This window comes from Ahaetulla prasina, chromosome 18 (assembly GCF_028640845.1).
Source record: "Ahaetulla prasina isolate Xishuangbanna chromosome 18, ASM2864084v1, whole genome shotgun sequence".
Classification (NCBI taxonomy): domain Eukaryota; kingdom Metazoa; phylum Chordata; class Lepidosauria; order Squamata; family Colubridae; genus Ahaetulla; species Ahaetulla prasina.
The window spans coordinates 6,406,070-6,431,197 of NC_080556.1; the positions used below are offsets into that span (position 1 = coordinate 6,406,070).

General features: G+C 44.8%; 1 protein-coding gene across 1 annotated transcript in view; it reads right to left on the reverse strand.

Moving 5' to 3' along the window:
- RERE (arginine-glutamic acid dipeptide repeats) overlaps window positions 1–24,924 on the reverse strand; it is a 282,778-nt gene extending 257,854 nt beyond the window's left edge. Inside the window, exon 1 of the mRNA XM_058160874.1 lies at window positions 24,818–24,924. The gene's annotated coding sequence lies outside the window, so the exon portion shown is untranslated. The remainder of the gene's footprint in view (window positions 1–24,817) is intronic.
- Window positions 24,925–25,128: the final 204 nt, after the last annotated feature.

The following is a 25,128-nucleotide window of genomic DNA, read 5'->3' on the forward strand; positions in this document are numbered from 1 at the left end:
GGAGGAGCCTCCCACAAACAGGATCGCTGAAGTCTACCACTCTGGCTGGGGTTGGAAAAACAGCCGTCTGTTCCATCGTCAAGCCCGTGAACAAGCTGTTGGGGGGGCCTGAACCAGAGATGGGTTTCCAATATTCTTACCACTGGTTCGCCCCGCGTGAGCATGCTCGCTTTGCGCGCCCGCCTTCCGTGCGTGCGCCTGACCTTCTGCGCCTGCGCTTTGCTCGCTCACGAGCCTAAACAGGACGGCATAGATTTCCACTACCGGTTCGCCTGAACCGGTACGAACCGGCTGAATGCCACCTCTGGCCTGAACCATGGTTCAGGTAAGCAAGCCGAGATCCAACCGGTTTCAGGTGGCTCGGTTCCCCAAATTTAAAACAAAGTAGAATTCTCTTGGGGAGGGCGGACTTGCAAGGGAGTCACTAATGGAAAATAAAGCAAAAGGCAAGGCAGAAATGAGAATGAGAAATACGTACGCCTCAAGTTATATTCACTGACTGAAGTGATCCCCGACCCCATGCATTCTGCCTACGAAGGAGATGTAAATGTAATACTGTAAAAAGGCCACTCTGCTCAGCCCAGCTGGTGGTTTTCTGCCAAACAGGAGCCCTGAAAGTTCCCGATGGGAAAATTAGGACCTGTCAGGGTTTTGCTAAACCAGCATGCTTGATGAGGAGGCTGCTGGGGGTTTGGCTGAGCAATATCTAGGTAGCCCCAAGTTCTTAAGCAAAGCATCTGGAATGCTGACAGCTAGAGCAGTTACAAGAATCCTACCAGAGATTTCAAAAAAATCCCAATGCCAACATTAAGATACGTGACTATTAGTTTAGCAGCAGGGCTGGCTGGGGAATTCTGGAAGCTGAAATCCACGTGTCAAGGTTGGGAATATAAGTGTAATCCCAGAGAACAAGTTCATTATAAACTTGTTTGACGTCAAATACTAAAGCTGAGGAGACATTTAGGAAGGTTCGGTCTCATGTGACAGAAATCCATTTCGAAAGGAATCGCTCAACGGTTAAGATGGCATATAAATTGAATAAGTAAATAAAATCTATAACCAAGTGACAAGTGCTACTAAGATGTGCATCCTGACCAGAGGTGGCATTCAGCCGGTCTGGACCGGTTCGGGCGAACCGGTAGTGGAAATCGCCCACCCGCTTACCCACCCCAGCTCTATGCCATCCTATTTAGGCGTGTTTTTTAGGCCGGGTGCATGCACATGCACGGAAGGTGCACATGTGCACAAAGCAAGGGCACGCGGCAAACCGGTGGTAACCAAATGTGAAACCCACCACTGACCCTGACAACAACCCACAAAATCAAGGTGGCTATACGATAGACTGTGGGACCAACTAAACTAGATAGCACCAACAGGGCAGTGATGATGCAATGATCAGCGCACTGATGATGTTCCCTAGTTTGGTAATGAAACGTCTGCGAGAAAACCACCAAGCTCAGAGAGCACCAGGGACCCCACGGTTCAACCCAGGGCTACGGATATTCTCTTCTGTCTGATCTACAGCAATGCCAGCAAAATCTGAGATCCTTTCTGCCTTCTCCGAAGCAAAAAGAGTGCTATTAATGTAATGATAAATAAACCTCCTTTTCTGCACAGAATGAAGAAGGGGGAGGGGGAAGCCCAGCTGCCATCAAAGGGAGTATCGGTTTTAATATTAATATTCCCGTCTCCAAATCGTATGGGTGCCTCCTGGCTTAGACAAATATTTTTTTTTTCCTCCAGTGTGTAACAGCAGGATCTTCCACAAAGCCCCGTGTTCCCAAATTACTCACTCTTCCTTTTGTGCGAAAGTTGCAACCGGCAAAAACTGTTCCTTGACCGAGGAAAGGCCATTTACCCAGAAGTGTAACATTATCGTTGGGAAGCAGAGAGAAAGCAGTTTTGTATCAGCGGGAGACGGATGTCGCTAACTTACTTATACGGCTTTACTATGAGCCATAAAGTATTACAATCAAAGGCATTCAGCCACAGCAAATCTTGTTAAATGCGTTTTGATAACAACAGAAAAAAGGCCTCCGTTGCTTTCCTTACTGTTGCTGCAACATATTTCACAGTTAATAATAAACAGATCTTGTTGGAGTTGTGGGGGGGGACCCCATCAGGCTACACCAGATTGCAATATCGGAGATACAATCCTTTGGACTGTTTTGGGTCAGCTAACTGACCACCGAAGGGAGAAAAATAGCCTCTAAATCTGGCTGTAGTTTGTTGAAATCCAGGTCATAAATGCTCAGTGATCATTGATCAGCATTGTCAGAATCATGCTGGAAGTTTGCACAACACTCGCCCGGTTTCCTGTTACTTTAACACAGGTAGTTCTCGATTTACAACAGTTCATTTAGGGACCATTCAAAGAAGTGGCGCGGTGGCCTAGAGGTGGAGCTCTCGCCTCACAATCAGGAGTTTGATTCTAGGTAGAGGCGGATATTTTTCTCTCTCTGGGCACACTGAGAATATATCTGCTGAACGAAGCTCTGCATTGGCGACAGGAAGGGCATCCGGCCATTAAAACACTCTGCTAGCTCCATTCAGTTGCCGAGATTCCACCCAAGCAGGGGTGAAATCCAGCAGGTGCTGACAGGTTCTGGAGAACCGGCAGCGGAAATTTTGAGTAGTTTGGAGAACCGGCAAATGCCACCGCTGGCTGGTCCCAGAGTGGGTGGGGAATGGAGATTTTGCAGTATCCTTCCCCTGGAGTGGGGTGGGAATGGAGATTTTGCAGTATCCTTCCCCTGGAGTGACGTGGGAATGGAGATTTTGCAGTATTCTTCCCTGGAGTGAGGAGGGAATGGGGATTTTGCAATTTTCTTCCCCCAGTAGAGGGGTGGGAATGGGGATTTTGCAACATCTTTCTCCCAGTAGTAGGGTGGGAATGGGGATTTTGCAGTATCCTTCCCCTGGAGTGGGGTGGAAATAGACATTTTGCAGTATCCTTCCCCTGCGACGCCCACCAAGCCAGACCACGCCCACCAAGCCACACCCCAGAACCGGTAGTAAAAAAAATTGAATTTCACCACTGCCCGCAAGGGATTATGAGGTCGTTAAAAGAAGGTGGTGATTTAATGACCATTGAAAGTTGTAACGTGCCACTGGAAAAAGTGTCTGATGGTTTTTCACACTTTTGGCCTTTGCAGTATCCCCCATGACCATGTGATCAAAATTCAGGTGTTTGGCAGCTGATTCATACTTACGACCATTGCAATTTCCCAGGGTCATATGATCCCCTTCTGACAAGTCAATGACTCAGAAGGATGTACTTTGAGAGAATTCAGAAAAAAATCAGAACAAAGCATCCAATGGTGAAAACAATAATATTCTCAGATCCAAACAGTATGCGCTAAAAAGAGATTTCCTTTGAATTTATTTACATATTTATTATTACATTTCTGTCCCACGGCAGTCAGAAGGACTTCGTCCGTTTAACAACTGTTTTTTGCTAATTTCACAACCGCGGTGATTCACTTAACAACCGTAGCAAGAAAAGTCATAAAATGGGGCAAGAAACAAATTTCTCACTTAGCTACATAAATTTTGGCGGTCAACGGCGGTCGTAAGTTGAGGAGCACCTGTACATTAGTCGCCCTTTTACCTGTCGTCCCCTGGCAATGCCAGTCTCACCACAGTAGTAGATTGTGAAGTGGAATGGAGGCAACACTATACACACAAACACCAGTGGAGGTGTGGAATATCTCAAGGGCAACCATTTTTCAACCATGCTGTTGAGTGGTATAAAAGTATTTATCAAGCCAAGGTTCAGATCCTAGCCCAGAGGTTCCCAATCTTTTTTGCCCGCGGCTCCCCCGGAAATCCGACCTGCAACTGCGCATGCGCACCAGACGTGCCCGCGGCTCCCCGGAAATCCGACCTGCAACTGCGCATGCGCACCAGACGCCCAGAAATGGCGATCAGCCGGACCCAGCGGGCGCAGATATTCCGAGATGACGATATCGCGGCTCCCTGGGGAGCCGCGGCTCACAGTTTGGGAATCACTGTCCTAGCCTATGAATGAAACTACCGCATAGCATGCAAAACTAGTATAATTGTATTCCTTTTGAACATCTAGATAATAAGCTGACTTAGACGGGAATTTGTAAAACTCATTTTCTAAGAAGTTAAGTCAATACTGCGAATAGTCTTTTTGCTGGCATTTTAGACTTCCACACGGTAACCTTTCATCAGTTGCTGTTTTCACTTTTGTCACCCAAAGCCAAACATGCAATAAATATCTACATAAATATACCATAACAAGGCAAAGCAAGCTTAGCTGTCCCCAGGGAAACAGATGAAAACAAGCTGAATGGGGGCGTGTGACATTATTTTGGGTGAGGATTTTTAGACAGCTGGCTGCTGGGATGAGATGATGTTTTTTAAATTCCTAATTTCAAGCGATCCATGGATGGTTTAATTGTCGGTGTGACCTGACAACAGCCCTTCGCAATTGCACAGAAAATAAATAATAAATGCATGTGAAGCAGTCGATTTCATTATCTAGTCATGAATTACTTTGATTTATCTGGCCGCCTCAAATTCAAGATACTTCAAGCGGCTAACCGTAATTTAAAGACAGCAGAGAAAGAGTAAAACCATTTTTAAAAAGCGCACACGGAGAAAAAAAGCAGGTTAAAAAAACCACAAAACAAAACCCAGTTGTTGGATGGTATTAAACCAAAACCCATTAACTCCAGGCCTGGGGAGGTCTATTTAAGGCCTTGGTCAAAGATTGACAGGTTTGTGAGCCAATCTAATCTCTGGGGCCATGATAATGCAATGGGTGGGCACAACCAAAAGAGGTCTTTTCCGATAGGCTACCAGATGGACCTCCCTATAGATCCTATGCAGAATGTGCCTTTCCTGCCCAATGGGATTGAGAAGAGACATTTTTAAAGGCATTTTTTCTTTCTTTCCCAAAATAACAATAGCATTTAGACTCATATACCACTTCACGGTGCTTTACAGCCCTCTCTAAGTGGTTTACAGAGTCAGCATATTGCCCCCAAAAACCTGGGTCCTCATTTTATCAATCTGGAAGGACGGGAGGCTGAGTCAACCTGGAGCCTGGTGAGATTCGAACTGCCAAATCGCCGGCAGGAAACCGGCAGGCAGCCGAAGTAGTCTGCAGTATTGCATTCTAGCCACTTGCACTCTTTTGTAAAATATCTGGGATCAAACCCAGGACAAACTTTAATTAAAACCAGAATACCATGTGTCACTGGTTATTTACCCCCTGTCTTTGTGCCAAAAGGAAAGAAGCAGGAGGTTTTATTAATAACATCTCTTTTAATCGGGCAAACAGCGAAGCGAATGAATAGAAGTGCTCAACAGGTCTTTCCATACCAACCAGATTACTTTTCTACAAACTGTAATTGCATCAATTTTAAGGAACCTATTCTTCTGGGGTTTTTTAACTTCTGTTTGCCTGCAAACCTGAATAAAGCTGGGTCTGAAAGTTTCCTTGAACAAGAAGGAACGAACCCTTTGGAACGAACTTCCCCCTGGACTTCGGCAACTGCCGGACCTTCGGACTTTCCGCCGCGAGCTGAAGACCTATTTGTTCGCGCAGGACTAGCATAGGATTTTAATTAGTTTTAATATTTTATAATTTATGGGGTTTTATTTTAATGTTTTCATTCGGCCATTTGTGTAATAAGTTTTTTAATTCATGGTTTTATGTGTATATTGCTGTTGTTTTTATTTTGGCTGTAAACCGCCCTGAGTCCCTTGGGAGAAGGGCGGTATAAAAAATAAATAAATAAATAAATAAATAAATAAATAAATAAATAAATAAATAAATAAGAAAAGTAAAAGCTACTCGTGTTGTTGCCAAGTTCTGGTGCTTATTCTTTCTGATCACCTGCAAAATGGACAAAATTGACCATCTGTTTTGCAGAATAATACAGAATAATGGAGAGTTGGAAGGGACCTTGTAGGTCATCTAATCCAGAGGTCTCCAACCTTGGCAACTTTAAGACTTATGGACTTCAATTCCCAGAGTTCTGGGAGTTGAAATCCACAAGTCTTAAAGTTGCCAAGGTTGCAGACCCCTGATCTAGTCCAACCCACCCACCCCACCCGCTCTTTTATGAGACCCTACACCATTTCTGACAGGTGGCATTTTGTCTTTTGTCTTAAGCAAGAAGAACCAATACAGGTAGTCCTCAATTTACGACTACAATTGATGTTGTAAAATGAGAAATCTGTTACCTGTCCCCATTTTACAACTTTTCTCACCATGTTTGTTGATCGAATCACTGCAGTTATTAAATCAGCAACACGGATGTTAAATGAATCCAGCTTCCCCCATTGACTCGGCTCGTCAGAAGGTCACAAAAGGGGATCACGCAACCCCGGGACACTGCGACCGTCATAAATGTGAGTTGGCTGACAAGCATCCAAATGCAAATCCCCGTGACGGTGGGGATGCTGCAATGGTCGTTAAGTGTGAAAAATGACCCTAAGTCACTTTTTTCAGTACCGCCGTAACTTCGAACGGTCACTAAGTGAACTGCCGTAAGTCAAGGACTACCTGTAGTCAAAATACTTTTTTTCATTAAAGAGTAAATGAAGGCAGTTTGTATTTTAGCTGCTGTAGCGTTTCACTGCTAAGCTAACAAACAAGCCAGGATCAGCAAGCCTTGCCTTAACCAAGAGGGCAAGGGGGCAACTAACCTAGACCAGGGGCCTCTGGTAGCTCCACAGACTAAGGCAGTCTGTTATTAACACAGCTGCTTGCAATTACTGCAAGTTCAAGTCCCACCAGGCCCAAGGTTGACTCAGCCTTCCATCCTTTATAAGGTAGGTAAAATGAGGACCCAGATTGTTGGGGGGGGCAATAAAAGTTGACTTTGTATATAATATACAACTGGATGAAGACTATTGCTCGACACTGTGTAAGCCGCCTTGAGTCTTCGGAGAAGGGCGGGATATAAATTCAAATTTAAAAAAAACACACCATAATATCTACACAATATGGACAGCACAGAACTGTATCCATAGCCTTCGCAAAAGAGGTGTGAAGGGGATACCAGAGGACTCTGGTTTCAAAGTCCTTGTCATGTCCCTTCGACACGTAATCCACAATTTTTAAATAGCGACCCTTCCCAATTAACCATGCATTCTGTAAGCATCCCCTCTCCATCCACAAATTCTTAAGGCTAGGGCCCCTGCCATTATTCAGGAGAAGTCGCCAAGCTGATTCGATTCGATGCCAGACCAATTTACTGCACTTTCAGTGTTTTTGCCCAATTTCCTACCATCTGCGGTCAACTTCTGCTCTTTTTCTAAGCCATCTCCACTGATGGGAATGTAAGTGCCCCGTCGCTTCTCCATCAGGGAAATGAACGGCTTGGTCCAAATGTTACTTTACATAAATTCTGTAATGCAAAAATTACAGAATAACAGAGTTTCAAGGGACATTGGAGGTCTTCTAACCCAACCCCCTGCTCAAGCACAATACCATTCTGGACAAACGGCAAACGGACAAACTTCAATTTTTCGCTTCCATGTCTTTCTATTTTATTTATTTTTACTTCCATTTCTTTCTATTTCATTTGCATTTCTAGTCTAGTGAAATGAAAGACTATGGGGTGACATGATGGTGAGGTTCCAATATTTGAGGGGCTGCCACAAAGAAGAGGGGGTCCACCTATTCTCCAGAGCAGGGGTCTCCAACCTTAGCAACTTTAAGCCTGGTGGACTTCAACTCCCAGAATTCCCCAGCCAGCTTTGTTCTGCTTTCCCCAGCTTTGCTGGCTGGGGAATTCTGGCAGTTGAAGTCCACCAGGCTTAAAGTTGCCAAGGTTGGAAAGCCCTGCTCCAGAGCACCTGAAGGCAAGGACAAGAAGCAATGGATGGGAACTAACCAAGGAGAGAAGCCACCTGGAACTAAGGAGAAATTTCTTAACAGTGAGGGCAATCAAGTTGCCTTCAGAAGCTATGGATGCTCCAACACTGGAGTTTTTAAGAAGAGATTGGAGAGCCATTTGTCTGGAATGATATGGGGTCTCCTGCTTGAGCAGAAGGGTTGGACTGGAAGACCTCCAAGGTCCCTTCCAGTTCTGTTGTTCTGTTCTTGAAACAGGTGAGTGTTTTAAGTACATCAAACGACACCACGGACACTAGCTGCCAATTCCAAACAAAACAGATGCACCAGCTGGCCAAAACAGTACATTACGCAATTGCTTTGTGAACGCAAAGGTATGGCGGAGAGGCTTATGTGATTCAAACACTCAGGTACACTATCCAGCGACAGTTCCAGGAGCTGTGGATCTTAGATGTTGTACAGAAAAGGCGACTTTGAGAACTGGCCAAGCCTGCCTTTCTTACACATTCTTGTGATCTTAACACCTGGAGATGTCACTTCTGTGCGCCCTCTGGCACCAAGCTGCCTTTTGTGAAGCCGGCAAGCAGTTTTAAAAGCTCCCAACTCCAACAGTCGAAGTTGGAGAGGCATCAAACGAGGCCAACTCCATCTTCCCAGGTTTTCAAGGAGGCGCACCGCTCGAACACGACCGCAGCTGGACGACACGGGCATCCGAAAGGTCTCGTTCGTAGAGGGATCAAATCCGCTGCAGTAGCATGTGGCGCATTGAGGAAAGTGCTTTACTGGGCTCACTCTTCTGGCGGCTTCCTCTTGAAAGTCCACATTCTTTCTCAAGCACGAGAAAAGCCTTGTTGATAATCTAGGCGGGCACCACTGCTCTGTTCGCCCCCAGAGAAAAGCAGGTACAGAAGGATTGCTTTTATCGCTAAGAATGCCAAATGTATACAAACACCACATGGGTTTTTCTCATCAGCAAGGCTCTTCGCACAACTGTTAGAAACCACAACAAAAAAATATATGTGCTCAGCGGTACCCTTGAAAGACGGATTTTTTCCAAACTTCAGCTACACAGAGGCCTCTGAGTAGGCCTGGGGGGGTCGTACAGGACAGGACTCAGTAACCTTTCGGACCTCAGGGACCACTAAATTCATAATTTTAAATCCTGCGGCCCACTAATATGATCTGTCTGATGACTGGGTGGATGGGTGGGGCCAACTCGATGTCACTCACGTGCCGGCCTCTACTCACCCCTCCCCTGCCAGCCACTCCTCGCCTCCCCACCCAGGCTCCTTCGGGCCCCAACAGGAAGCAGTTGTTGGAGCTAAGCAGCCACCAGGAGAAAGAGTTGGCAAAATAGCTCAGTTCAAATTGGATCTGGCCGAGAAGGAGGCTCAGCAGAAGCACCTCACTGAGGACTAGGAACATAGGCTTTCCAAGCAGAGGGAAGACCTGCAGGAGGGCAAGGTCAGGTACCGGCACCTGGAGGCTCAGTGAGCTGAGATGGTCAGCCAGTTCCAGGCCATGATGCCACTGGAAAAAGGCCCTCCGGCTATTCACCACTTCCTTCTAGCCTTCGCCCAAAGCCCCGCACCAGGAGGCTGAAGCAGACCCCAAGTCAGAATTTCTGCCCCCCTCCAACCCCCACAAAAAAGATCCCAAAGAGGAGACTCTTTGCAGCAACACAACCATTCATTGCACGTATATCAGGCCCAGCAGCCGTAGTTTAGGTTCGTTAAATCAGCGACTCCTGATTTAGTGCAATATAAAAAATGCAAATAATTTTTCTGCGGACCACCTAAATCTTTTTCACGGACCACCAGTGGTCCACGGACCAGCACTTGGTGACCGCTGGTGTAGGAGGACTTCAATAGTGAGCTAACCCCTTCCGATGTTGTGCTTTCATTCAAAGTCACGCAGGACACGGTGCGGATGGCTGCAATTAAGTCAGCAAATTGTTGACTGACTGAGGAAGGATGCAAAGGACAGAAGCAATTTCCAGAAGGGGAACACCAATGACACACAAGCCAGGATTACAGGATTTCCACTCATCGTACACTCTCTACGAGTCCTTCCCGGCTAAATAGGGTTCACGTTTTAAAGGAACAGCTCGACCAAACAAGCACTGTCGGGCCCAGAAACATGACTAAGACAGCCGAACCATAATAATTTCCACATCAGTCTGTTTCAGCGAGAAAACAGGATCTTGCTAAAAACCTCAAAAACCAGCCAGGTCAGTTACATTGACCCAACTTCACTGCTTTATAATCCCCAATCGTAGCTGCCTACATACTTGGATGGTGAGCTAATGCTCTGTGCACTTGAAGAAATAGGCTCAGATCACAAAAGCGGGCGGCTTTTTTCGACTTTCAAGTCCCACAAGTCTCTTTGTTGTCAACAGAAGGGACCTTGAAGGTCTTCTAGTCCAACCCCCTGCTCAAGCAGGAAACCTTATACCATTCCAGACAAGTGGATGTCCAGTGATGGAGCACCCAAAACTCCATCCAAGCCCTTCTCACTGTCAGGAAATGACTCCTTAATTCCAGGTTGCTTCTCCCTTTAATACATTTCCATCCATTGTTTCTTGTCTTGCCTACTGATGCTTTGGAAAACACATTGACCACCCCCTCTTCTTTGGGGCAGCCCCTCAAATATTGGAACACTGCTATCATGTCTCCCCTAGACCTCCTTTTCATGGAACTAGACATATCCAATTCCTGCAACCGTTCTTCATACATTTTGGCCTCCTGTCCCCTAATAATCTTCGTTGCTCTTCTCTGTACTGTTTCCAGAGTCTCAACATTTTTTTTATAATACGGCGACCAAAATTGGATGCAGTACTCCAAGTGTGATTTTTACGAAGGCCTTATAAAGCGGTACAAATACTTCACGTGATTTTGATTCTATCTCTCTGTTAATGCAACCTAGGATTGCGCTGGCTTTTTTGGGGGGCGAGATGAGATAAATCTTAACCAGCCCAAGCTAACCTCTGGCACTGAAAGGCGGGGTGTCGCAGGTTAGCAAAACAGCTAAGAGCAATCCAAGTGCAATTCCGCAAAGCACGCTGGGTCAGTGCCAGGAAGTCAAGGGTCACCTCTACACTAACACCGATAATCTAAGAGTCCCGAGCCATCCGTCCTCAATGGAGTGGAACAGCCATGAAGAAAAAAAAACTGTGAAGCAGGAAGATAGGAAAAAAAAAAAGGAAGGCGCGTCTCATTAAGGAAAGGGAAAAACTGGGATGGAAAGAAAAGAACACCAATTCCAACCTAAAATTTGCTAGGCAGAGATTCTTACGCATCTTTATTTATTTTATTTTATTTTTATTTATTAATCACATTTATATACCGCCCTATCTCCCGAAGGACTCAGGGCGGTTCACAGGCAAGTAAAAACATATAAATACAAATTAAAATAACAATTAAAAAACTTATTCTAAAAGGCCGAATTATTAAAAAGCAGTATAAATAATAAAACCCATTAAAAACCAATATAAATTTAAAATCTAATCCAGTCCTGCGCGGATGAATAAATGTGTTTTAAGCTCGCGACGGAAGGTCTGGAGGTCCGAAGTTGACGAAGTCCTGGGGAGTTCGTTCCAGAGGGTGGAGCCCCACAGAGAAGGCCCTTCCCCTGGGTGTCGCCAGACGGCACTGCCTAGCTGACGGCACCCTGAGGAGTCCCTCTCTGTGAGAGCGCACGGGTCGGTGAGAGGTATTCGGTAGCAGTAGGCGGTCCCGTAAGTAGCCCGGCCCTAAGCCATGGAGCGCTTTAAAGGTGGTTACCAAAACCTTGAAGCGCACCCGGAAGGCCACAGGTAGCCAGTGCAGTCTGCGCATCTGCCCCTCAATATCGATCTGATATGAAGAAAGCATAGGAGAAATTAAAATACCCCATTTTTTTAAGCCTCTAGAAGACAGGCAATGTGGTGCTTTCTCTATGCTTTACATCAGGGGTCTTCAACCTTGGCAACTTTAAGCCTGGCGGACTTCAACTCCCAGAATTCCCCAGCTAGCTTTGCTTTGATTTCCCCAGCTTTGCTGGCTGGGGAATTCTGGGAGTTGAAGTTGACCCCTGCTTTACATGACAGTGGTTAGTGGCCACCTGTGGTAAGTGATGGCCTTAACCAAGGGTGTCCAAGCTTGACACCTTTAAGGCTTGTGGACTTCGACTCCCAGAATCCCCCAGCCAGCATGGGAGTTAGAGGTCCACAGGTCTTAAAAGTTGCCAACAGTTGGCTTAAAGTTTAGGACAGAATCTCTGTTCAATCTCATCTACAACAGACAAGGTCAGGTATATCTGGGAGATGAAGGAAAAGATGCGAGGAATGGGAGGGGGGGAGAGAGAGAAACTTGCACAAAAGGGAGGAGGCATTGCGTGGCGTCTGATTTGTGTGCAACCACACATTCCGAGGCAGGGTACTGTGAATGCTAGTTGCCAGGAGACAACCCAGGGCTACAGTTTTTACCCCTGCCTGAGGACCGGGATGCGGGGAGGGCATCTGGCAAGCCATCCTTGGAAACAGGATGTGAGGCTTGATAACGCGTTGATATCATCTAGCAGACCTTTGTTGTGAGCAGGGAAGTGAGTCAAGTAAGTGTTGGCTCAAAGAGAAATAGTAAATCTAGGAGAAAACAGGCCAAACCCAAAGTGGGGAATGATGGGAACTGTAATCCAATATCTGGAGATGATACTGTCTTCAAAGGGGAAGGAAGGAAGGAAGGAAGGAAGACCAGTTCCAACCTGAAAGTTGCCGGATGAGAATTCTTACACATTTGCACCTCATTATCAGCCTCATATGAAGAAAGCATTGGGGAGATTAGTTGACACCCTATTTTTGAGCCTTTAGAACAGAAGCAATACGGTGCATTCTGTACAAATAACTCCTCAACTTACAACCATTCATTCGGTGACTGAATTTACAAAGGTGCTGAAAAAATACTTACGATCAGAGCGCTGTTGCAGCGTCCCCATAGTCACACGATCAAAATTAGACACTTGGCAAGTGACTCATATTTATGATGGTTGCAACGTCTCCGGGGGGGGTCACATTATCATCCCCTTTTGCGACCTCCTGACAAGCCAAGTCCATGGGGAAGCCAGATTCACTTAACAACCGCGTTACTAACTGAACGACTGCGGTGATTCCCTTAACGATGGTGGCAAGAAAGGTCGTAAAACGGAGCAAAACTCACTTAGCAACCGTGGAATGGAAATTTTGGCCTCAATTATTATGGTTATGAATCGAGGGAACATTGCTTCAACTGGGAATTCGGATGGGACTAGTAGGTAGGGGAGAATCAAATCCACAGGTCCACAGACAAAACTCAAGAGGCTGATACTTCCAATAACACAACCTCCAAAACCCCACAAGCTTGTAAAGTTTACAGTTATGTAAACTTTATTCAAAGTTTAAATAATTAGAGTATTCAAGATGCACCAAGCCTAGCCAGCCAGTCTGTGCCCCAGCATCAGCTTCTGATCTTCTACGATGGTGGGATGATTAAAGCAAGAAAAACCTTCTTAACTACACAGATAAATACACAAATGAAAAATCAAAGTTGAGATACTAAAAAGGCGCAGAAAAAAACACGCGTCTGTGAGAAAAAAGAAAGAAAAAACCAAGCAGAAAAGAAAGCCTTTTCGTTTCAAATCAGAAGGAAGCATGAGAGACAATACTTCCATTTTTTAAATGGAAATTGAGGGAAGTGAGAACTGTGCCAAAGGAAGAGGAAACACAGGGCTGCCCTTTTTCAATCCTAGAGAGAGAAGCTAAAATACACCAGGGAGTGAAATATAGACGGCTACTCAAGGAAGCTCCTTGCCAAAGTGCCTTAATATTGCAAATGCTTTTAGGCAGTTATCTTTGCAAGGGAGTACAAAAACTTTAAATGAACAAGGCAAACTACAAACCAAAAGTTGATAGTCATGCGACTCAGATTATCCGTTTCAGAAGACGTTTCTCCAAATGTTAATGCTGGATATATTTGTATTAAGACTGCTCTGTTCACTGGTTTTATTTTAAAATATTTATATGGCATCTTTTAAAGTTAAACCCCGCCGAGAGCAGCTTTTTTTAAAAAAAAAAAAGTGTTGCTTTTAATTACACGGCAAGAAGATTATGCTTCTTGACAATCTTCCTAATCCCAGACCTTGCCCCAAAGGACTGTCTTTTCCACCCATCCTTTTTATTTTATTCATTCATTTAAGGTTGTTCGTTTCAATCCCACGCGCTCACAAGCAAAAGTCAGGCCCACGGCAACTAACAACAGGAAAAGAGCAAACATCAAAGCCAAATAAAAAAAACCACCCAGAATAAACCACAGCCACAGTCCCATCCAATAAAATTGTTTATAAAAGATGTACGTTTGGGAGGCAATCTATTTTTTTTAAAAAAAAACAGATTTGGGAACTAAATAGTTCTTCCTTTCAGGTACAGTCCCTTTCTCAATGAAATAATTTCTAGACAGGGCTGTCACAGAATGCTAGTTTACAATCCTCGTTCCTTCCTTCCTATCATGCAAGTGGGAACATGCCTGCAAAGGGATTGAAAAGAGCCTTACTAAGGAACCAAGGGATTTAGGTTCACAGAGCAAGGATCTGCCAGCTGTTTGCATCTGTAGATAACTAAGGGGTTCCTAGAACACCCAAGGGTTCGAGAAGTTTACAATTTATTTTGCATATCATACAAAGAGGTAGTATCTAGCATCTAGTTCCATGATAGCGAACCTATGGCACGCGTGCCGGAAGTGGCACGCAAGCCATCTCTCCGGGCACGCGAAGCCATTGATTCCTGCTTTCCCAGGTTCTGGCGTGCTGGCCAGCTGGTCTTCATGCGTGCAGGAGCACCCAAAACCGGAAGAGCAGCCAACCAGAGCACATGCGCACACCGGGAAGATGATCTTCCAGTTTCTGGCACACACATGTGCACTGGGCAGCTGGACTTTGCGCACGCATGCACACCAGAAACCGGAAGACCAGGTGGCCGGCGCACATCCATATGCCGGATACCGGAAGATCATTTGGCTGCTCATCCGGTTTCTGGCACACTGTCCCGTTTCGGCACTTGGTGCCGAAAAGGTTCGCCAACAGTACTCTAGTTTATCCAGAGGTGGCCTAACAAGCCACGACCAGAAGTGTGATTTATCCAACAAGCCATTGTTAAAAAAAGCCATAGGACAAGCAAGGGGTGAGAGCCCAACGCAGACGCAAATCTGCTTTAAATGAGGAATTTGGTATATTTTGGGCGGTTCCTTTCCGTCAGCAATTCCGGGCAAATGTTAAAACTCAGGATCGGATAAGTCGAGATAAGAGATGGGGCAAAAAATGGGACACTGTAAAAGTGAGAAAGAAAGACCCTGAAAATCATTAGGGAGAAAGGACAAAGGATGTTTAGCCAGAATAACCATTTTCCCCACTTCCCAACCGATGTTATTCATAGTAGGAACACTTTAAAAAAGAAGGAAATCCTTTGCTTCAGCACACAAAAACTGGCTTACAAGGTCCCTTCCAACTCTTGTTAATCTGTAAACGTCTGTAAACTCAAGCCACAATTAAATTTATTCACATGTTAATGTAACAGAAATTCCTGTCTTTTTTCCACTGACATTAAATAGCATACTTTGGCACACTACTGCAGGCTTCCTATTAAAGACAAGGAACCAAATCTCTTGTTGCTTTTAGTTGCGAAGTCGTGTCCGACCCATCACAACCCCATGGACAACATTCCTCCAGGCCTTCCTGTCCTCTACCATCCTCTGGAGTCCATTGAAGCTCAGGCCAACTGCTTCGGTGACTCCATCCAGCCACCTCGTTCTCTGTCGTCCCCTTCTTCTTTTGCCCTCAATCTTTCCCAGCATTCGCCTCTTCTCCAGAGAGTCCTTCCTTCTCATCAGGTGGCCAAAGGATTTGATACTCTTCAGGATCTGGCCTTCTAAAGAGCAGTCAGGGTTGATCTCCTCTAGGACCAACCGGTTGGGTAACCTTGGCATCCAAGGGACTTGCAGGAGTCTTCTCCAGCACCAGAGTTCAAAGGTCTCAATTCTTTGGCGCTCAGCCTTCCTTATGGTCCAACTTTCACAGCCAAACATTGCAACTGGGAAAACCACGGCCTTGACTTTGTTGGCAGGGCGATGTCTCTGCTTTTTAGTATGCTGACCAAATCTCTAGAATATTTGAAACCTATTTTTTAAGTGAAGTCCACACGTGCAGAGTGCGTTTTCCCTCTGACAAACAAGCTGGCAAAGGAAAAGAGAGACGTGGCGGAAAGGCAGATAGATAAAAGGAAGAAGCAATATCATTACCAGAATTTAGTAGCATCCAGTTTTAAAAACCTGACACAAGCCAAATATGAAGTTGTCCACGGAGAGCAAATATTAGCATTGCATTAAGCCTGCCTTTTAAGGCCTGCTTGCTCACTGGTGCAAGGAATGCTATTAAAAACTGCTTTGCATTCTGGCTAAACCAGTTTCTAATATGGTTTGTTTTAGAAACAAAGGCGGCTGTCTCTTCTCCCCCACCTAAACACACACACACACACACTTTTAACCACATAAACCCGTCAAAATTCTGCACGTCTTTTCTATATCTCCCCATTTTCCCCCTCCAATTGTCAATCAACATCTTTGGATTCTCCTGCAATATTTGTGCCTGTACGTCTCCAAAGAATTAAGGCCTTTTGTCTCCAGTGATTTGTTTGGCCCCAAGGAAAGGATAAAAGATTCATCACACACGGACGAAAAAGAATGTGTGTGTGTGTGTGTGTGTCCGTGTGTGTTTTTGGGAATAAAAGGAACAAGAGATCACAGCCAGCCATCTTCCAAAAATAAACTGCTAAAATCAACTGAACGTATGAACCAAAAAGTGGGAGGGAACCTGCCTACTGTCAAGATTACTTCATATTAAAAAAACAAAACCAAAAACAGCTAGTAACGCTTAGGATAAAATAAACTCAAATATAAAATTTTAAATAGAAATAAATTAAAGCATGGCTTGCATTTTATTCTTTGAGGGGTAGGTGGGGAAATCACGCAACAAAATGGACAAAGAGATTCACATAATTTGAAGGATGTCATCATGAAACTAGCCACTGGGTAAGACGCTGAGCCTGTCCATCAGAAAGGTCGGCAGTTCGCCGGTTCGAATCCCCAGTATAGGTCTCCTGCGTGAGCAGAGGGTTGGACTAGATGACCTCCAAGGTCCCTTCCAACCCTGTTACTGTTACTGTTACTGAAACAGACTTGAAAGACCGCGCAGCAACTGTATACATTCATTCAGACTTTTTTTCTTTTTTTTTGAAAGGTACCAGATCGCACAAACTCCTCAGTCAGATACGGGTTATCCTCAACTTACGAAGAGTTCATTTAGTGACCATTCGAAGTTACTACTACGGCACCGGAAAAAAAGTGTCACGACCGTTTTTTGCCGTTACAATCTTTGTCGCATTCCCATGATCACGTGATCAAAATGGTCCCTTTCGACTCTGTTATAATTCTATAAATCAGACGCTTGGCAGTTGACCCATAGTTATGACGGCCTCGGGGGTCACGCGATCCCCTTTGGCGACCTTGGAGGTCTTCTAGTCCAGCCCCCTGCTCAAGCAGGAGAACCTATACCAGTGTTGGCGAAATGGGGTGCCGAAATGGGGGGGGGCGCGTGTGTGCACGCTGGAAACTGGAAGAGCAGCCGCCCGATGCGTATGTGTGTGCCGGAAAGATGATATTCCGGTTTCTGGCGCACACATGTGCACCAGCCACCTGCTCTTGTGTGTGCGTAGATCAGCTGGCCGGTGTGTATGCATGAGCCAGAAACCGGAAGTTCATCTTCCCGGCATATGCAGGCTCACCAGGTGGCTGCTCTTCTTGTTTCCAGCGCTCCCACGTGCGTGAAGACCAGCTGGCCGGAGCGCCAGAACCCAGCTGAGCAACGGGCAAGAGCTCGTGTGCCCGGAAAGAGGGCTTTGCGTGCCACTTCCGGCACACATGCCATAGCTTCACCCTCACGGACTTATACCATTTCAGACAAGCGATCGTCCAGTCTCTTCTAAAAAACCTCCAGTGATGGGAGCGCCCACAATTTCTGGAGTACAACTCTGCGCATAGGAGGAGGAGGGGGGGGCAGGAGGGCTGTCAGTGGGCACTTTGGCCATTTAAGCTTAAATGGACTCCAGAGGATGGTAGAGGATAGGAAGGCCTGGAGGAACGTTGTTCACGGGGCATCGCGACCCCGACTTCGCAACTAACAACAACTTCGGGCAGAACCTCTCTGCTCATTGTCCCACCTGCCAATTTTCCAAAGCGTTATTTCCTGCCCCGCTTTCAAACGCACCCGCACCCCACGCTGCGCGAAATGTCTTCCCAGTGGAAGAGGAGCTACGGTCTCACAACAAAAGAGAACCAACTTCTGCAGAATAGATTCATGCCCCAGAGTCAGAAAAGAGAGTACAAGTCCATCAGGATAGCAGCTGTGGAGTTGTCTGAGCCACAAACCCCATTATCCACAGCCAGGATCTTTCCGATTTGTGGCACGGGTGCCTCAAGCTCCAGAGTGAGATCTTCAGAACTTCAATCTGAAAAGGAAGCAATTGAAGGGAGTCCTAGACTTAAAACCGTTCAGATAGCGACCAGTCGAACTCACGACAGCACGGGGGGGGGGGGGGGGAAGCGACTTATGACTTGGTCCTCGCACTTACAGCCACTTTAGCAACCCCATGATCAAGAGATCAAAATTCAACCGCTTAGCAACTGGCATATATATTTATGAAGGTGGGCAGCGTCCCAGGGATCATTCAATCACCGTTTCCAGCCAGCTCCCAACAAGCCATTAAAGGGGGTTGTGGAAGCCGGATTCGCTCAGCAGCCATGTGAATCACTTAACAAACTGAAGAGATTCGCTTAACCACCATTGCAAATAAAGGTCATAAAATCGGCTGCGACTCATTTAACCTCGCTTAACAACAGGAATTCTGGTCCCAGTTGTCACTGTTAAACTGAGGACTTCCTGTATTCCAGCTTTGTTCTGGACTTTTGAGTCTTTTTTTTTTTTTTTTTTGCAAGTCCGACATCTCGGCAAACAATCAGAGCCAAGAATCCAGGAACAATCACAGAATATAATTTTATTACGGTCATAGGCCAGCCATAGACATCACCGTTTACAATTGATTAAAAAAATAGTACTGACATTAATAGTGGATAATAACATCCCTGTTAAGAAAATACACGTTCTTAAACAGTTAGGGTGACTCCCTAGTTTACAAGTGGAGAGCCAATAAGCATGTGAGTCAATATAATTTTCCAAAAATTGTTAAGAGATATCTCCACAAAATTGGAAGAAGTTGATAGCTATAATTCTGTAAGCAATTTTTTTTCTTGAGTCCTGGAGGAGAAAGGCTACATAAAAATTGCCAGTCCTCCCTTGGCAATCTCTCTAATAAGGGGAGAATATACACCGACCTATGAACTCTGTTTAACTCACAACACAATAAAACATGTGGGGAAAAAAGGCCTTATTCCAAATTCATGGGCTCCGAAAGCAAAGGAAGACTTTCTGCCTTCCCATTCTTGCTTCAAAATAAATGTGGATCTTGAATAATCCCCCCACCCAACCCTGTGGTGAAATGCTACCGGTTCAGGTGAACTGGTAGTGATAAAAGCTACCGGTTCGGTGAACCGGTAGTAAAAAAAAAAGCTACCGGTTGGTCCGAACCAGTATTTCCGACGATCAGCTATGCCACACAATTTATATTTGCTAGAAAGCAGGAAATCCTGCCCTCTTCCCCTCGTTGTTCTACTTAGCTTGTTAAGCGTCCTTTTTTTGCACGAAACGTGTGTTTGGCGCGCAGTGCGCAGTGTGCATTTGTTGCATACTGCGCATGTGTGTGCAGCTTGCATTTGGTGCACACTGTGCATGCGCATATACAGCATGCGCTTGGTGCGCACTGCACACAGCACGTTTGGCATGCACCGCACATGCGCAGACAGCGAACTGGTGGCAAACCGCGGAGGATTTTACCACTGCCCCCCAGTGCCCACCCCAGATGTGTCCCAAATCTTGCCCGTTTTCAATAGGCATCAGTTTTCAACACCCTGAAACATTTCTGTTGCCAAATAAAAAATAAAAATAAAATCAGAATAATTTCTTTCTTTGGCCAGGCAGTCTTAAGGCAGCCTCAAGCAATTAGATGCTATATTTCCCCATTTGGAATCTGACTGAAGGAAGTCAAAGTAACACCACGCCATCTCCCCAAAATAGCTCCCATTATCATAAATGGGTCTATGCATACGTAATGAGATGAGACTAATTTATACTTTGTGAACAAGATGAATTAGCTGAACAGAGTCCAGGTCAGTTTGGGTTGCACGAGTGAAATGTGTCTCCTTCCCCTGCTGTTTTTTCCATTCAGGATCATTTAAAACTCAAGATTTATTTTCATTTCACATCACCTCTGAATGTCAAGAGATGCTTCCCAGTTGTTGTTTTTCCAGCCACCGAGCAGAAGTTTCTGGCCATGGTGACTCTGATTTCTAACCCAATATTTCACCCAGCAGGTTACTGAGGGCCTCCTGGTGACCCCCCACCTTTTTTCCCCCTAAAATAAAAATAAAAATAAATAAATTCCACCCATTGCTTCTTGTTCCTGTCCTCAGGTGCTTTGGAGAATAGCTTGATTCCCTCTTCTTTGGGGCAGCCCCTGAGATATTGGAAGACTGCTATCATATCACCCCTAGTCCTTCTTTTCATTAAACTAGACCTACCCAGTTCCTGCAACCGTTCTTCATATGTTTTGGCCTCCAGTCCCCTAATCATCTTTGTTGCTATTACACCCCCACCAGTCAGAACACAAATCCCAGGGAAAACTCAAACACATCTGTACACACAGCCCAATATAATTCTCTCCTGCTCTACTGTTTGGACAGCACGTTACAGGAGCAAGCCCTACAAAATACAGCCTAACCAACAAACAAGCCATGAAGAAGGAGAGAGAGAGAGGGAGGTGCAACATTAGAAACAAAAAATGGGTTATGAACTTGAAAGCCAGAGGAATCTGGCTACCAGCAAAGCGTAGATGGAATTTCATTAGAAGGAGATAAAGTTAATATTTGTCATACGTTGCCAAAGGCTACACACATGGTATTTGAAGAGAAGCCAGGAATGCTTGGAAGATAAGGAAACATAAGGAGTCACAAAAGCTAAGGAGAAAAACAGACATTTTCATCCTGGAAAGTTGTAACAGAAAGCAGAGCCCTTCAGGCCACACAGCCTATATATCCTGAGGAACTACTTAACGTAAGTTCTGTATGGTGGCCTCCAGATGTAACGGGAAGGAACTCCCTGTTCCCAGGTATGCAAGCTAGTTAAGGGTTTTAATCCGTCCCAGCAGGGTACTTCTTATATTTTCTTAACCAAGAATACTCACTCAGGAATATTGAACAGCAACATAACTTCAAAGGCTCTGAGTACAGGGTATTCTTGCCTAACAAGTTTATCGTGAGAATATCTGCGGCTCAAGGTTAAACAGTGGGGGTCTTGGTGCTTGCAGATGTCATTACCAAACTAGTAACATCATCGGCACCCTGATGAGGTTACCTAGTTTGGTAATGAAACGTCTGCAAGCAAACCACCAAGCTCAGAGAGCACCAAGGACCCCACAATCCTCCTCTTCCTTACCCCCTCTCCCACTGCCTTATACGACTGATGATGTTACCTAGTTTGGTAATGAAACAACTGCAAGCTCCAAGGTCCCCAAGGCACCAAGGTCCCCACAGTTTATCATGCATTCACAGACCATCATGCTAGAAGACCGCATAAAACTGAAAACTCTGTTCTCGGTAAATGTTTTAGACTAGATATCAGAAACCAAAATTAAAGAGATCGGAGCCCCAGCCATGGAGATCTTGTTTTACTTACTTAACCTAACTTAATAGGGTTAGCGTCATCATGTGAACACAGCAAGCATTACACATTCCCTAAATCTGCACACTAATCCTGACAACATCAGATATGCTAACCATACCAGGACTTGCAGAGCATTGTCTTACCAGGAAGGAGAAGCAGAGTACAAGTTTGGAAAATTATAGGAAACCATTAACTTCAAGGGAATGCAAAGATTGTGTGACTACGGAATTATAAAATGTGGCTTTGGAATTTACAGGTTCCCAGTTCCACCAAGAATGCTCGTTGAAAAGTCATCCTTGAGTCCCTCATTCTCCCTTCTTCACCCATAAAAGGGGACTAGATAAGCCCTCGTGGGAAAGAGGGAGCCCCTGGCAAAGTTAAAGCAGGCGACACAAAAATAGAGCAATCGATTTCAGCGGGTGCCAATCTCCACCTCACACTGGCCAAAACAGGATATTGCCTGATAGTCTGACCCGATTATCCGTTCATCTAAAGCAAGGCTGTGCACATAACCTACCAATCTATTGTCCTACAAAGTCCCAGCGTCTCTCCAGGCAAGTTAGTTAATCTAGAATGTCTGAGAATCCCAGTTTTGGGGGTGGGGGAGGAATGGTTTACTAACAGAGCACCTTCTCCGCTACCTAGCCTCAGAGACACACCTTGGCTATATTCTGCAAAACAGCTATTTATTTTTATTTATTTAGAAAATTTATATTGCTGCCTACTCACACGTAGCTTACCATCCCTTATCAAAATAAAAATATTCAGGGCTGTAAAGCTAGGGTGGAGAGACGGTACTTCATCTCTGGAAGTGTAAAAGTTACTACAGGGAGCTCCTCCACTTATAACCGTTCGCTTAGCGACCGTTCGAAGTTACAACAGCACTGACAAAAGTGACTGTTTTTCACCCTTACAAAAATCACGGCAGCATCCCCGTGGACAGGTGATCAAAACTCAGGTGCTTGGCCACGGGCCTGTATTTCAGACAGTTGCACTGTCCTGGGGCCACGTGATCACTTCCCGCCCCGGTTGTTGACAAGAAAAGTCAGTGGGGGGAGGGGAAGCCAGATTTGCCAAATGATTCACTTAACAACTGAGGCAAGAAAGGTCATAAACTGGAGCAAAAGTCACTTAACAACTGTCTTGCTTAGCAATGGAAAATTTTGGACTCAATTGTGGTCGTAAGCCGAGGGTTACCTGTACACTCTTACGTCCGAAATAAAGTCACACTTTGAAAGAGGAAAAGTAGTCAGATCTATGGGGAAAAAAAGGAACAGCGTTTTGTGATTCCACCCCCCCCACCATACCTCTCACCTGAATAATTGTTTTGAGCTATGTAAAAAGCCAAGGGGTAGAGCAGGACAAGTATGGGCCAATTATGAGTGAACAAACAATAAGATCTCCACCCTAAGCATGACAAGGGGTGTCTCTATTTCCCCCCCCCACTCCTCAGCAATCAACAAATTTAGCATGGCAGCTCTCCCAAATCAGAACATCAATACAAAAAATGTATTGCAAATAATTTATCAGACAAACTTTAGACACAAAACAAACAAACAAAAATCATATATTAAAAACTCCCTCCCCATCCTTCTAGCACCTTGTATTTGTGAAAAAACAGTTTAAAAATACAGTAACACATTTTGCATGCACAGTTTAAGAATACAAAAGCACATCAAACGCATCAGAATGAACGAAATGAAATATATTTAGCACCTGCCTTAGCAGCTGAAATTAAGTGTTAGCAGCACAGGTAAGCATTAGACTGTAATCCTACAATTCAGTCACATTCACACTAGCTGAACAAAATATTTCTTGTTATGGTACACAGCTCATTTCAAGGTCGGTTTGCTTTATTTGTTATTATTAGAGGTATATATAAAAAAAAAAAAGCATGCGAAGTCCTGACATACATTTTTAAAAACAGAAGCTCAATATTTATATCATGTCGAAAATAATTCTGGCACCAGCAAAACAGATCAGAAATAGAGCCAAAACACTTTGTAAAGTTGCCATCGTTATATAATGTCAAGGGATATAGCTGTTCGCAGGCTAAGCCAGTCAGTAAAATTAAAACCAAAAGCAAGCTGCAAAAATAAACTCAACCACAAGCTTCAATGAATGGATGAATCACTTTTTTTTTTTTTTTTTTACAGCCAACTTTTTAGAAGCTGAAACATTGCACTTTTACTGACCTCTTCCCCCCCCCCAAAAAAAGGGTATCTTTAAAAAGAGGAAGCCAATGAAGACAGGAGCAATGCAATTCGGATACATAAATTTAACAGGCATGCAATGATACAAGACATAAGAGATTACGTTCTTGTTTTTAAAAAATAAAAATAAAAACATCTTCACCACGATAAAACATATTTCTCTTAATGCAACCAGAGCTTTGTACATGCAGACAATTTCCAAATAGGGCACAGGTTAAACCCTTCCCTGGCCAGTTGTTTTTTTTTTCTTCCACCACTCAGGATTATTAAACAGGATTGTTAACTATTTTTAAAAAAAGGGAAAGGAGAAAGAAAATAACTTCAGAAATGCCCCATACTTTTACTTAAGACAAGTATTATTTTTTTTGAGGTCTCTCTCTTCCAAAGATGCACTCAAACCGTAACAGTCACCTTTGGCAAAATGTAAACCTTTTGGTGGAAGGGGAAACCCATAGCAGCATCAACCTCTTTTTCCCCCTGTTCATCTGCATGGATTCCCATTTTGAAAGAAATCTCTTGATTCTTTAATAGAGAGGGAAACAGAAGTCCTACAGAGGCTGTGGGGAGGTGGGGGGAGCAAGAAGGGGAGACAAAAAAACACCTCCAAATCTAAAAAATCTGTAGTAGGGTTCCAGCTGCACCGCCTCTCTCTATGACATTTCGAAGACGGAAAAACGTTTAGTTTCATACACCTTTTTTTTTTTAATGTATAAATCAGCGCTAAAGGATAACAAGGGCCTCTCTGTGCACACAAATAAAAACCAGCCCCCCCCCTTTTCTCATCCTTCCCTACATTAAAAAGAGGAGCCTTTTAAACAAAAGCCATCAAGCCAAATGCCTCCCCCCCAATCTTTTCTTTTTTTAAATGACTTACCTTCTCCTCCGGATTCACACCATCAGTAGGGTTGTCTCTGGGGTGGGGGAGGGGCGCGTGGGATGTGGGGGGGGGCCAAGAGATCCCAATTAAGATAAAAAAACAACAACAACAGGAGGTGGGGGACAAGGAAAAGAGCAGGTGGGCCCAATGGGTGGCTGGAGATGGGTGGGTGGGGGCAAAATGGGTACCCTGAAAATTTGATGGAGGAGGGAGGTCTTGGATTGGCTATAAGGGCTCCAAAGGCCCCTCCCAGACAGGAAGGGGGGATCAATGGGGAGGAGAGAGAGAGAGATGGGGGCTGCTGCAGC